This window comes from Amphiprion ocellaris, chromosome 16 (assembly GCF_022539595.1).
Source record: "Amphiprion ocellaris isolate individual 3 ecotype Okinawa chromosome 16, ASM2253959v1, whole genome shotgun sequence".
Taxonomy (NCBI): domain Eukaryota; kingdom Metazoa; phylum Chordata; class Actinopteri; family Pomacentridae; genus Amphiprion; species Amphiprion ocellaris.
The window spans coordinates 14,855,480-14,870,553 of record NC_072781.1 but is presented as its reverse complement, the minus strand read 5'-3'; positions in this window follow the sequence as shown (position 1 = coordinate 14,870,553).

Genomic DNA, 15,074 nt, shown 5'->3' with positions numbered 1-15,074 from the left:
GTAGTGATATGACACACGAGACACATATATCACACACAGATCCGAGTGTTTGTTATTTATAAGTTGGTCTGTGGAGTCCATGTACTACATGATGTTTTATATTAATGGTATATGTATGCATATCTAAAAATAGAAAGTCTGTATGTTTGCTCTTCTTCTGAGTCATGATGTCCTTTCGTAATGCAATAAAACCGCAACAGACAGAGAAGTTGATAGGAAAGATCACACAGTAGGTGTGAGTCATGGTTTAAATATGTGCTATTTCCCTCCTTTGGGATCTGGCCATGTGCAAATATCTGGAATAAACATCTCTGAGTCAGATTTTGCTGTCTGGTGGAGAAAGAATAAGTCTTGTCATTTTAGGCCCTAAAGTCATTTAAATGAAAATGAAGATGTGATTTGCATTTTTTCTGCATTGTGACTCAAATGCTTACCACTCAGCAGGGCTTGTGATTTACGACGGGAGGCTGGTGCAGTGAGTATGAACGATGGGTGGTTAACAGCAGAGTGATGCAGCTCCTCTATACCATGCGGCAGTTAATGCTGCACTCTGAGGCACACAGCAGGGAGGACATGAACTTAAAACAGGGGAACGGCTTCTGTGTGTCTGCTAGAGGTTTTGTTTTGGATTATTACACAAGCAACTTAGTTTCAATATACATGTATTACCTCCGAACTAGTTTATAACTTAACTGTTCTGTAAAGTCCAAATGCGACACTGTTCAAACAGAAATAGTATAATACGACTGTTGACAAGTGTAGAATAACAGTAGAACAACTGAGTGAAAAATGTGTTAGTGTGAATAGTAAAATGAATGATGATTGAATTTAATTTGGCTGCTTCAGTTTCACAGCCCTGGTGGTGTGATGTCCTGGCTCACAGTCACACTGTCTAAATAAGTCAAAATGCTTGCTGTGAAAATTGCAGATTGCGATGAGAATTGTTACTAATCCTGTTCAACCTTTAATATTTTCAGTTGTAGAAGAAGTCTTCCTTCACTCCAGTGAAAGTACAAATACCAGACTTTCAAACTACTCCATTTCCTGCATTTAAAATCCCACTTAGGTAGGGAAACATTATCAGCTAAATGTACATCATGTATAAAAAGTCAAATGAATCCTCTGACTATTTTTTTTTTTTTATTATGTATGACATTTCAGGCAAATTCCTGCTACCAGTGTATCAGTTTATAGGTTGTTTGTTTCTGTTGTAGCTGCTTGAGATGAAGCTAGTTTACTTTATTTACAGTCAGGCCATTTGGTCCAGCAGCTCCCAGTCAAGGGATCAGGCAGCTCCACAGGGCACCAAGACAACCTCATGGTGTTATGAGATGCTTAATGGGATTTGAAGTTGTGCTGCATAAATAGCAGATTATTTTACCTCCTTGAGCCTTGCACAGTTATTTACAGTTCCTCTCTGGTCATTGATTATATGCATAAAAACAAATCTATGTGGATCAAAGTTACATTTTCAAAAGTTTAATTTTATTTTTTAAAAATTCAAATAATCCATTCTTACCCTCAAATGGTTTAAATGTTACTATACAAGAGACCCTGCCTTTCTCTTCACTCACCCCTCCACCACTTACTGTAGCTCAAGCACACCAGCTCACCGAAGAGTATCCTAAAAAACCTATTCTGCTACGCAATGGAAAGTTGTGATACAACAGTAATCCTACCAAACATGTTTGAACTGGAAACAGATTCTGAAGAAGAAAAATGATACAGAAAACCCCGCTGGTTCTGACTGAGTCCATGTTTTTGTCAGGTGATTGTCTTCAAGAAATGCTCAACTCTGACTCTCTGACTTGTTAGCAGTCTCTATAAACTGCAAATAAATCACAGACATCTGACGTATCCAAATTGTCACTGCTTGTTTTGTAAGGGGTCACAAGAAAAATTTATAATAAAAAAGGGGGAAAAAAAAACTTCACCAGTGCATTGCAGATCATATGCTTATCGTAGCTTTTTATGGAAAATCATGATCTGAAAAGTAACAAAAGCTTCCAAATAAATCACCGTGGAATAAAAATTTCATTCACTGCTCAAGTGCAGAACCTCGGTATGAAATCCAACAGATTGATGCACACGGCAGATTCACTGCCGTTGACTCAGTGAATTTCAGACAACAGATCAATGCTGAAGAAGAAAGCTACAAATCTCTTGCAGCTCTGTGACGTCCAATTAAATACATATCTGGCACAGGACCTGGAAACCAAGCAAATGCTGCAAGTGCTTTCGCTTTTCCACCAGTACCAGCAGCCAGTAATGGTGCAAGATGACAATCGCTGTGACATGCTGTGAAATGCTGACCGACCATAGTTAGCACTGCTGCAAGAATTCCATTATGAGCTTTATAACTGGCCGAGATGGGCAGAACTGCAAAGTTGCCACACGAGAATAGATTTTCATACAGCATACATTTAACAGTGCTTTCAATGAGTAACCACAAGATATAACAATACAGTCTGTGAATAATAATGAGTTACATATTTAATGTATGCAGGTGTGAGGTTTTAACAATGCAGGCAGCTCTGGAAAGCTGATATGTGCTTAAGTGTAGCAGTAAATGGGCCCAAATTCCTCCTCATGAAGTGTTTCCTGAAATTTCAGCTTTACACATAATTGTGTCTCTGGAGGGATACACGCTGATTAAAAATTTCTACACTTCATCACTAATTCGGTGTTTCTCATCACAGCTCTTTCTCACCTCCTTCCTCTCCAAAAACCTCTTCACAATGCAGAGCAGATCCTGGCTACACTTTGAAATTTTTTTTTTCTATTTTTTTTTCCAGCCAGAGGGATGGCCATCTGAGGAAGCCTCTGTGCTGCCATGATTAATGTCTCCTCTTCCTCCTCTCTTTTTCAAATTTCCATGAAGTAGACAGATACAGTAAACTACGGCCTTCCTTTAGAAGTTGTGAAACAGGCAATAAAGGGCATACAAGAGATAAAATCCTAACCGCAATCTGAATTCTTTCCATTGATATCAAAAGGTCAAGTGATCTCATAGAGTCTCATAAGTGTAAGAAATTCAAAATTTGTTCCCTTTAATTGTTCCAACGCACATCTAATGATTTCCATGTTCAGATTTACACATCAGTGAGTGGTGGTAATAATCTTCCTCCCTGCCCAGAGTTTGCATGCTGTGTGTGCAAAGGCTTAAAATGCTAAGAACTAAATATAACAACTGTAAGCCAAATTTTTAAAGTTGGATTAATTTATTTTCCCTTTGTAAGTCCAAAAAATGTCCATCATGTACTGAGCTTGATGTTTTGGACACTGATTGATGATTAAGGCCTGGTATAGTGACCAACTCTTGCCCCTTTTCCATCTCCCATGGTGTCATCATCTGGTTATTCAGTGTCTGTGCATCCTGCCACAGAGAGGGTGTGCCAGCTTTGGAAGCCTGTTTCAAAAAACCTTTTCTGGGCATGTGTTTGTCACTGGCATAAGAATAAGCGTTTCACTGCTAAGAGTGCAGCCATCAATTTTCATGCCCAGTTGAAAACAGTGATACATGATAATTTGCAAATCTTTTCATGGGCATCCCATTAACACGATGAGGGTGTGCTTAGGTCAAGTGCCAAAATCAGTAGTAAAAATGTCCAAAAATATGTCTTTGTAAAAAAAAGAAATCATCAATTTTTTTTGGTCAATTTTGTGTGTTGTAAAATGTTCACTATGTAAAGAATTTTTATTATCTTTACTGTGACTTTATTATCACATAATCTACACATGAACAGGTATGCACATGTCCCCAAATATACACATGTAAAGACTTAGAGGATGTAAAAAAAATAATTACCTCTGATTTTTGACTGCTGCTGCATTTTGTTGTCCTGATTTGACAAAGGGTGGATCCACTAGATGGAGCTGGCCCTGCATCCCAACACACCCACCTTACTGCGCACAGGATAAGGGTTTGCATCATATTATGAAGGAAGAAACCGAGAGAGACAGAGATACTGCAGCTCTTTTGGTCTTATTGGACAGCCTGTGATAATTAGTTGTAGCCTGAAGAGATGGCATTAACATACACTGACTGTATGAGGTGGCCAGTATCAGTCTCTGCTAAAAAAGACACATTACCCCACTTTCACAAAGCTGACAGCTCACAAGACAAACACAGAATATTTATTATAGATTGTTAACTTGCCACCTGAGCTTGTGAACTGCCACCCATTTCACCGAGCGACTGCTCATTTTTATAGAGGCTCATAATAGAAAGCACACTAAACCGTCATATGTGAAATACACAGAAGCTTCTACATGGAATTCTGTCAGGAGGTGTGGAAATCAGTTTTATGTATGGCACTGGGGATAAATGCTAGTAAGGGACGGAATCACATCAGAGGTTAAAGCAAGATTATTGTGGTACTTGATTATGCGTCTGGAAAAATAAATGTGCACTTCAATAATGAAGCCAACAGCCAGTGAGGCCAAAGTGCAACAAGAAGCTGGTTTATTACAATAAAGGTCACTAACATCAATGCTGTTAAAGCACTTTGCTGCAGAAGTGTGGCAAAAAAAATTAGCAGACCAGTGCGCTGGGACTATGCTATCAGTGGATAACCAAACCCACATACAAGATAAACACCTTTTCCCAACTAATAAAAACACCCAAACTCCTACTAGTGCCACAGAAAACCTTGAAGGTTCCGCACTCATCTGATACCGAGACATTCAGAGATGGAGGAAGATTTAAGACCGTCTCAAAACCAATAAACAAACAAACTGCGTTGACATTTTCATATCACCTGTCGGGCTTTAGTGCAACTCATGTTAACATCTGACTTCTCTCCCGCTCTCTGTGATCACAAATACTGCATTTTAATACAGCCAAATTCCCGATACAGCTGATCTCATTTACATATTTTTCCACTTCTGTTATCAAACAACTGAACAAGTATGAAATAGTGAGTGGAATGCAGCCCACTAACACTACATGTTAAGCAGATATTTCCAAGCTGCCATTCTGCACCACTAAACTACCAGTACTACAACCGCAATATGCTGTGAATTTGGTGATATTTCAATGCAAAATGATCACTCAGAGACAGAGAGTTAGAACTAATAGAAAGTTCTGGTTCTGGACTCATACACTTGGGTTGACTGCTGTGCGGTCAACTGTTCGCTGTGCACTGTCAATCACAGACAGACACAGAGAGAGTATTCTTCCTGAAAGGGCGTGGACAGCAGCAGCTCAGCTGTATTTAAGGCTACAGACACTGAAACAACCCATCCAGAACAGGATTTAAACCACAGATTATACAGTCATGGTGAAAGGAACAATCTTTGTCGTATTTTGAGCAGAAAAATTTTAAGATACATTCTGGGGACGTGTGAGGCTTCCATTAATTTGCTGAAAAGAGGCTCAACATGGGACCTTTAAATATCACAAATCAACAATTGACCTTACAATGCAGCAGCCACTCCAGCAACCAAACCAGACAGCAACAAAAAAGATAGTTCTATATTCTATTGAACAGGAGGAATGAAGCATAAAAAACAAGGTGAAGAGCAACCAGCACCTCTCACCCCTATGAGTTAAACACAATATATTCATCTCAGATCAATCACAGCTAAACACAACCTAATATTTAAGAGCCTTTTTCTTACTTCGGCACTTCCACTACTCCTGGACTGTTATGACCCTTTACAAAGAAACAATAAATTATTGGCAGAGACACATTTTGTAATTCAATCATCAATGCTTCATTAAAATTTTTAGACTTTTTAGACTTTTGAAAGAAAAAAAACATTAGAAACGTTAAAATCTTAAGCTATGAAATCACTTTCCTCAATCAAATATGGATACACCAATACAGCTGCTACAGCCTTACTTGGTCTGGCATGATCAGCATCTAATGGTGGTTAATTGTCAGGTTTGGTTTAGGTTTGGACCCGGATGCAGAATATGAAGAGGAGCATGGTTTAAAAAAAAGAAAAAAAAAGAGTGATTTATTTTAAAACATGCCCCTGAAAGGGCAGTGGAAGCTAAGGGCTGTCTACAAAAGAAAGCACAAGTAGTCAGGAAAGTAGGAATATCACAATCACTAGAAGTCAAATATCCAGTTCCATTACTGGAGAAGCCAGACAGTCACTGTTGTCATACCAAAGGCAATAAATGATCTGGTCCCATAGAGGGGAAAAGCCCTGGGTTATATGGAGCCGTTGATGATCTGGAATGAGCTGGAGGTTTTCCTCATCAGATTGCAGCAGGGAGCCAATTCACTTCCTCAGCAATGCACTGGAAGGTAAGGGGCAAGAGGAGCAAGGAGGAAAGCAAACCAACATAAAACACAGAGCAAAAAAGGTAACACGACCAAACTTTGGAGATCTACTTGTTTTTAACTGACACCACTTACTCAGTTTGTTGACTTTATGATTCTTCTCTACGTGAAACACTGTTAACATAAGTTCAGCATCCATCATGATCTTGTAATTGGCACTTTTGGCTACAGTGACTGCCGTATAGCAGATGTGGATTAATCTCACTTTAATAGCTGGCAGACTGACAACTGTGAAGAAAGTGATTAGCTTTTGTGATGCACCATTTAAATGTTTAATATATCATTATAATGAACAAATAGTGCTTAATATTGTGGCAGCTGGGGCACCACAAATAATGGAAAATAACTGAAAATAATCATCGTTACATTTACTTCATTTTACATGACCTTGTGTGTATTTGTTTGACTTTTTTGACCTGACCTAGGTACATAGATAGATAGATAGATAGATAGATAGATAGATAGATAGATAGATAGATAGATAGATGGATAGATGGATAGATGGATAGATGGATAGATAGATAGATAGATAGATAGATAGATAGATAGATAGATAGATAGATAGATAGATAGATAGATAGATAGATAGATCTTTGTTTTCAGTGTATTTCTGTATGTATGATTGTATGAAGTGACTTCACCAGCTTTAATCCGAATTTTTTAATTTTCTGGCACTGTTATTAATAAATCTTGCAAAACTGATGTGTGGGATAATCTAATTACATGATAAGCAGGAGCTTTGAATGTTTCACTCTGTGTGTAAGCCGCTTGTGGCTGTGCATAGCAGCTACAAGCATGTAATGTTAAACAGTTTTCCATTACAAGGCATTCCCTATAGCCTGGGATTCACAGAGAGCTACACATTCCCCCAAGGACATCATTGCTTTTTCACTTGCTTGCTTTTCTTCCATCAGTCAGCGTATCTTAACTTCTTCTGTAATTGCTGTGGGAAGAAGGAAAAGATGAATCTTGCCGTTTGGAGGCACTAGTACAGGGTGTGAGGAAGCGGGGGGTTATGCTACATGTGTTCTGGTAATTGTTTCAGCTTCTGAGTGATTCCACCTGGGGATTGGTTGTACTTGCATTTGCCTCATGAGAATGATGACATTCATTACAAGGACCTTCCCCTCTGTTAAAAGATTCTACATCTTGAGGGGAGGATGGTACACCTGCATGAGCAAGTTTATGTAACAAGAATAACATTTCCAGACGGCTGCACTGGTATCAGCATTACCATCTCTTGGGCAATTGGATTTCCATCCCTCTCTGTGGTCGGAGCCACTGGCATCTCCAGGTTACATGATTACCTTGGTGCATAAAACATCATATTCAGCCCAGCTTTATCTCATCTGCAAAGCTCATTAGTGCTTTCGTCTACTAATTTGGCATGAAATTGCAAAAATACTGAAAGGAAAGTCACTGTATGACATTGATTTTGTGTTTATGAATTGTTTTCATGACTGCAGCAATCACTGAGGACTGAGATCATGTCCTCAGTACATTGCTTTTTCAAAAAAAATTTTATTAAGTTTTATTTTGTAATTTGGACATTTAAGCAGCTTGGGTGGAGTTTTTGTTGTGCGTAAGTTATAATCCGATTTCTGTATCTTCTCGTAGAGAACCATCATACTGATGAGCTCAAAAAAATGAAAAAGAAAAAGAAAACTTTAAATATATTCACCTGGGAAACATGCCGTAGATCTTAATGAATAAACTTCAAATTTTCATGAACACTGACTTTAATTTTTATACTATTTCTTGTTAGCATTTTTTTCCAACAAAGGCCGTTTAATGCAGCGCACACTTTATTATGTACTCCAAGGTGATTCAATACAATCCAGCTCTGTCTGTTATGATGCCTGTAATGTTGAGTTTATGTTGACACTGTGTTAGAGGCGTTGGATAAATTAAACGCTTGAACACAGAGGTCAAGATGTTGTTTTGTTTGACTGAACTGCATTATATCCTGCAGCCCTCATGAATGACTAGTACATATATATAATGCTCTCTGTCGACCGTCACCTTTAAATGACCTCAATAATAAAAATATAATTAAGTTTATATGTTTCTGACAATGTCACCTATGAGAGTTTCATAAAGATAGATGGTTGTATTGAACTCCACCACATTGCACAGCTGTATCTAATAAAGCAGTATATTTACATTCTGTAATACCCCTATATATTAAACCTTTCTATATGTCGAGGCCAAGTCTGTATTTTGTCCCAATGGACTGAACTTGTTTTAATTAAATCTAATCTAAATCTAATCTAATTTAAGCATGCAAGTATTTGAAACAGAAGTTAGCAAAGCTTGCAACTACTCAGCTTCAATGTGTCTAGAAAACAGAAACACAGTCATATGTGCTTATTTTTTTTCTCATTTTTAGCAACAGATGGTTTTTGAATCTTGCAAGAGAGCAACCAAATGGCACAAGAAAGGAGCAGCCATGGGGACTAAGACGGATATATTGCTGCTGTAATCATTTTTGACTGACTTCTTTCTAAAAACAACATTAGCTGCATTGGAAACCCACAACAGTCACAAATTTACAGTAGATTTGACAAAGCTCAACGAGTGTCTACTGAAGTGTCATACAGAGAGTTCGTTACCAAGGTGACCACAGCTGTTTAGTAAATCTCAAAGATTACACCTTTAATCCATACAAAATGTAACTGAACAGTTTACTGAAGAAAAAAGAAAGAAACTATTTTAGTGATTTTATCTTTGGTATCATTTCAGAACTTTCTGACTGAGGGCTTTTTATGCATTCTGGAGACCAGGAGGCATGACTTCATTATTTCTGAAATCTGGACACAGCCTTGACTGTTTCACAACTTCATTATGCAGAAATAATAGGGAGCTGCTGTGTATGAATATCAGACAATAGCAAGCAGCGTTGCATAATAACTGGTGAGCTGAGAATTGTCACTTATCTCCATGAATCCCATCAAGTGAGCTCCAATTAGCCTCTACACTGATATGAATATGCGTCTAATTAGACACACTTTTGTGTTTTTGGAACTCTACAAGGCATCTGCCACCACAAACGGAGGCTCATCTGTTGCTGACTGTGTGATCAGACATTATTCTCGCCTGTTAAAATGTCTCCAGTGTGTTCTCGCTGTGGACACTGTGCAACCTTGACTAGGGTCTGACAAAGCCAAGCTGAGAGAGCAGCTGCAGGTCCAGACTCAATTCACAGGCAAGGGCTAGTTTCTGGATAAGCAGAGAGGGTTATCTGTCTGTCCCCTGATTGCCACACTAGTGCTAATAAAATGCTGCTTTGTGGCAGAGGATAAAAGCAACCCTGCTGGTGACTGTGATTCCTCCCCCTCGGAGCTCCTAGAGGCGGGGCGCAAAGAGCGAAGCCATTAGAGAAGAAAGAAACGGTAATCTGATCATGTCCAATAGAGACAAATGAGGCATCAGTCAGCTGTGCCATAATCTCAACCTTCTGCCCCGGAGCGAATATAAATTTTTCATCTGCTCTGTGTTTACATCTGATGACATCTTGGTGGATTTGGTCATATCCCTGTGTCTGTATCGTTATGGTAACCTTTTCACTCACTTGACAGCAGAAAAACACACGGTTTGGCTTCATGAGTGCAGCCCCATCAAATAAATTGTAGGCTGGAAGCGTGCCAAGGAAGATGCAGTTACTCATAATGATTGAAAAGGCCTTAGTCTGTTTATGTTTAATATTGCCCGCTAAAGAGTCCATATTTGACATCATCATTTAGATTCCAGAGGCGAAAACTACAGTAATGACTGAAAAACGTCTTCACAAATCCTCACTGCTTACAGATCAATTTTAACTGTGACATATTTTAAAAGAACAAAGCCAATAAGTTTTGTCCAATTAAATGAAAAGTGAGGTGCCTATTGCATTAACCTTGATTTCTTTTCCATTTCAGTTAAGGGTATGACTGATGTGCTGGTAGTTTTAGTAAAATTCCTTATTGCTTTGTAAATAAGAGCAACCCTGATAAATCCAGGCTCTCAAACAGAAGAATCGTGTAGTTGAAGCTTTTCTAGTTCAGAAGTTGTACTTTTAGGTGCGATTTTTTCACATCGGCCAAAGCAGTATTTTAAAAATATGACAGGTTACTATTATATAATGCTATTTTCTGTACCCCCTGTACACTGCCTACCTGAGGCGTTGCTACACTAAAGGTAGCTTGCAGAGACAGAGACTCAGTACTTTATAATGACAGTATGAGGCTAAAACTCCTAGAAACTGCAGAACAAGCCAGATGTTTACAGGTGTTACCTCCTGCTTTATTGTAAAATTGTATGTAAGGATAAAGCTGTATGTTATTTAAATGTGCAAAAGACATTTTCCAGGCCTTAACTTGTCCTAAACTGAGCTCAGTTAGATTCAGGTCAATAATGTGGAGCCACAGGTGTTCTTTCTTTGCTTACTTATCTTTATTTTTGTATTTCATTATTTCCTTTATCATTTTCTGAGCTCTATAAAAGTTTTAACTGAATTGCACAATGTGGGAACCAGCACAGCATTTTCGCTCATACCATTACATTATATTGTAGCTCCATAATGCTGGCATTTATTTTTCCGTCTCGCAGGTACGTAACTGTGGGGGAAACATTTATTTTGATACGAGTGGGCATGAGATATTCACACATCACGGAGCCATGACCTATAGGAGCAGAACGTACAGTTTAATAAAATCATCCCACCGTCTGAAAGAGAGGTTTCGCAACCGTTTCTATAAAAAGCTTTGCGAGGCTGCGCTGAGTTTTCACAATCTGCTGACTAAGACGCCTGCAAGAAAGCAGCGCACCTGATCAAATCACTTTTAATATACTGCAACCGGACTTTTTCTTCTGCGGACCACAGCAACAGCTGTATAATTCCCTCAACACTCCGACACTTCTGCTGAACATCCAGTTTGTGATGAGAGAGATGCTGCAGTCACTCCCTTTGAGTCATTTTCTGATTAAAGCCTAATAAACCTGTTGTGTGGTTCCAGTATGTTCTGTATGTTTTCACAAGCAGGTTAGTGACACAATTTATCTTCTGTGGATCATGTAGATGTAGAATCATGTAGATTCTTGCAAGAAAGCAGCCAAATGGCACCAGAAATGAGCAGCCACAGTGATTAAGATGATTATAATGCTGTTGCAATCATTTCAGATTTCTAAAAACTTGTTTGTGTTTTGTAAGGGTTTGGTCTCAGAGGTTTGTCCCAGTATGTATTGTGTGTTTTCACAAGCAGGTATGTCACACAATTTATCTTCTGTGGATCACGCTTCAATGCTGTCATCTCCACACATCTAAATTAAAAATGTTGTGTGGAAGTGGTCAAACAGAGAGATGGCATCTATAGAGAGAGGAAACCTATACAACTGTCACCATGATGAATGAATCGTGGCCAGAGTCAGATTTCCTTCACTGTTCCGCTCACAGTCTCAATGGGTCTACAGTGATTTCACTCTAAAAGAACTCTACCTCTGCATCATTACCAAGAATCTATACTATTCTAAGTGCTTTTTGTTCTGTGAGGATGCTCCATCATCTTGTAATAAGTAGAATTATCCTTCAGTGTTACAGCTTTATCCTTAACTCATTTGTACCGAGTAAATAAACAAACCATAAAATGATGTGCTTTTCTAAGCTAATGGATTTATCCCAGGGCTCTGGGTTTACAACAAATGTACTGGCCCGTGATGCTCTCTGCTTCAAGGGATTTACAGCTACAAACTCTGCAGCTCATGGAAGTGAAAGCTGTCCAATCAGCCTTTTCCCAGTAATTAACAGACCCTTGCTGCATCTCATCCCACTGTCGATTTGGCTTCTGTGTTTTCCCATCTTTAAGGAATAAAGACAATTTAAAAAGGAAAACACTGTGATGGCTCATGGTGCTCTCTTGAGCATTTATTTATCATAATGAATTGTGCTTCATTCACAAATGCAAAGTGAAACATTGCCTGCATGTGTTGAATAGAAAAAGTCAACAGTGCTGCAGCACCAGCCTGCGACTGACACTGGGTGCTAACATGAGCATGTTTGCGGCAGGTAAGCATCCAAAGCGAGCTTATCCACTGTGAAGCACTCTTCATGGATATTATCTTTCTATTCTGAAGCGGTGTTTGATTAATAAAAAAGATTATGATCGTACAAGAACTGGCAATATGCTGGATGAAATACGCCTGGGATGCTTAAAAGTCTGCATCCCTCCTCCTGTGCCATTTAGCTTGTCGGAAAGTTATGATACGTTTGTTTGTAATTCCATTCTGCTGGCTGCCCTTGAGATCTGGGAGCTGTTGGGAAGGTGAGTGGATTTGAAAGGTATAATAACACAGGAGAGCTGCAGCAAACTACAACAGCCCAGAGCTCTTACCTGGACCGCCTCCGGGTTTAGACTGGACTGTTGTCATGAGTGGCTCACCAAGAGAAATGTGCTCTACAAGATCCTTTTGAAAGGCTGCGATTTAGAGGACATGTGAAAAGCTTGTCTCACTCTGCAGAGGGAGTAAAAAGAGCATGTTGCATAAAGGCACTAAGTAGGTTGAAAGATGATACAGTGAATAAATGGGCCAGGTTATGGATGTGGAGTGAAGGTAGAAAAAAGGTGAGACAGTTAAAGGATAAATGTGAAAACTGGATTCAAAGCACAACTTTTCTTTGTTGAGTTATTGCAACCAAAACGGTTTTCAAACGGACGCATGGGCAGCAGGAGACCTGTAGGGTGGAAAATCATATATTGTTGCGTAGGATTCACCTCAGTCCACAACTGAGAACCCGGCAAGTTGCCAAACGGATGCATTTCTTTAGCAAACTGAAATGCAGGCTCAACAACTGAATGAGCCACCTTAAACCTGCCTCCCCTTCTCCTCAAATAATTCACCTTTCAGGATTTCTTGGGAGAGTTATTGTTGTTGGACTGTAAATCTAATTCGATTCTTGATGGCAAATCCTTCTCAACGGCGGGAAAACGGTTTTCATTTAGAGCAAATGCACGCAGACACAAAATCACAGAGGCAGAAAAGACGGGGATTTAAGTTGTCGGACAGAAGCGCTGATTGACTGACACTCCCGTCGGTTCTTGTGTCAGAGATTACAGCGGGAGTTTATTGAGGGAGAGAACCTCGGAAGGCAAACACAACATGCGGTTTGCACTTTACATGGAGTTTTGAACCCTGTATGTTGGCACTGCGAGGATTTAGATGGATTTTTCAACCTTCCTGGCTTCTTGAACTCGCTTTGTTTTCCTCCTTTTTGTGAATTATGCCTGCAAAGCAAAACGATTGGACACAAATGTGCCAGTCTGAGATGTGGAGGTGACTATATTAAATCAATCTCCCTCAATCCCTCGAGATAAATGATGTTTCTGAGGGGTTTCTCTCAAATCTCAGTGGACTGTTGTGGGCAAATTGGACTTGTCAAGCCAGATCTGAATCAATACACTCACACCTTTCGACATGGTGCATGCTTTTTATCTCTCTCCTGTAAAATAACATTCAAACCTGTTGACCATATTCATTCATTAACCCTTAGATGCATAAGTGGGTCAAGAATGACCTGGTGAGGTGGTTTTCTTGTAAATTTTTTGTAACGAAAGGTTTTTATTATTTTATATTCCAGCTATTCCTCAAAAAACATGTTTTTGATATCATTCCATTAAAATGTTTAAGTTGTCTTTAATATTTTTAAATAAATAGTAATATTTGTATTACTATCCCAAGCTCTTTATCACTGATAATATCATACAAGAGATGATGCAGTACACAAACTTGGAAGGATGGAGAGCAGCAACAGCTGGAGGAAAAGAGTGGTAAAATGTCAACAAAATTGATGTTGACATTCTTCTATTGCTGTTCTGCGTCATATTCTTTTTTTCATTTGTAAAATGTTTAAAATCTGTTATAAAGTGAAAAATCAACATATTTCAAATATGAAATCATTCTTATGTGGACAGAAATATAAAAAAATAACAAAAACAATGATTATTCTTAACCAAAATGACAAAAAAATGGCGTAAAAACATGTTGATTCTTATATGAATCAATCTAAATGATAGTGAATATAATGCCATAATAACCAACAAAAACAACAGAAATGCAGATATACCAGTCAAAACGGTCGCAATACCAAGACCTTGTGTATTTTTAGTGGGCATCAGATACACACAAACACACATATATACTGTAAATACATCAAAAAGTTAAATACATACACTTTATAAATAAATAAACTGTGTAGAGGGTTTTCAAAATGACTGATTTGGCCATATGTTCTCAATCATTGGGAGCAACTCTGGCTCAGCAGGGTGAGAGGAAATCCCTCGTCCTTCCCGTTTCATCTCTCACTGTAAATGGATGTGTGTCCTCCCCTGTCACCTCATCTTTATTCACTGCAGGAGCCCTCGTTGCTGCACTCTGAAGGATTGTCTCTCCTCTGTCTTCCCCACATGCCCTCTGTAATTTCCGTAATAGGCCAGTTAAGGTGTGTGTGTCGACGTACAGCCGGACCGCATTTACCATTTCACATTTAGAATACACGAGCATTGTTTGGTTTTCAGGATAAACTGTGTAACGTTTGGAAGAAGAAATGAGCCATTCTTCATCTTCAAAATAAAAATAAAAGGTTTCTAGGCGATAGCACATGCCCTTGGTTGATATAATACACTCAGGAGTTTTCCCACTGCAGTTTCACTTGGTCGGGTTTGACCAGCAGCTTATGATGACTAATGTTTTCAGGCATTATTGAGTCTGTTAACTGACCTGATGACTCCTCTCTAGTTGTGCAAGGTT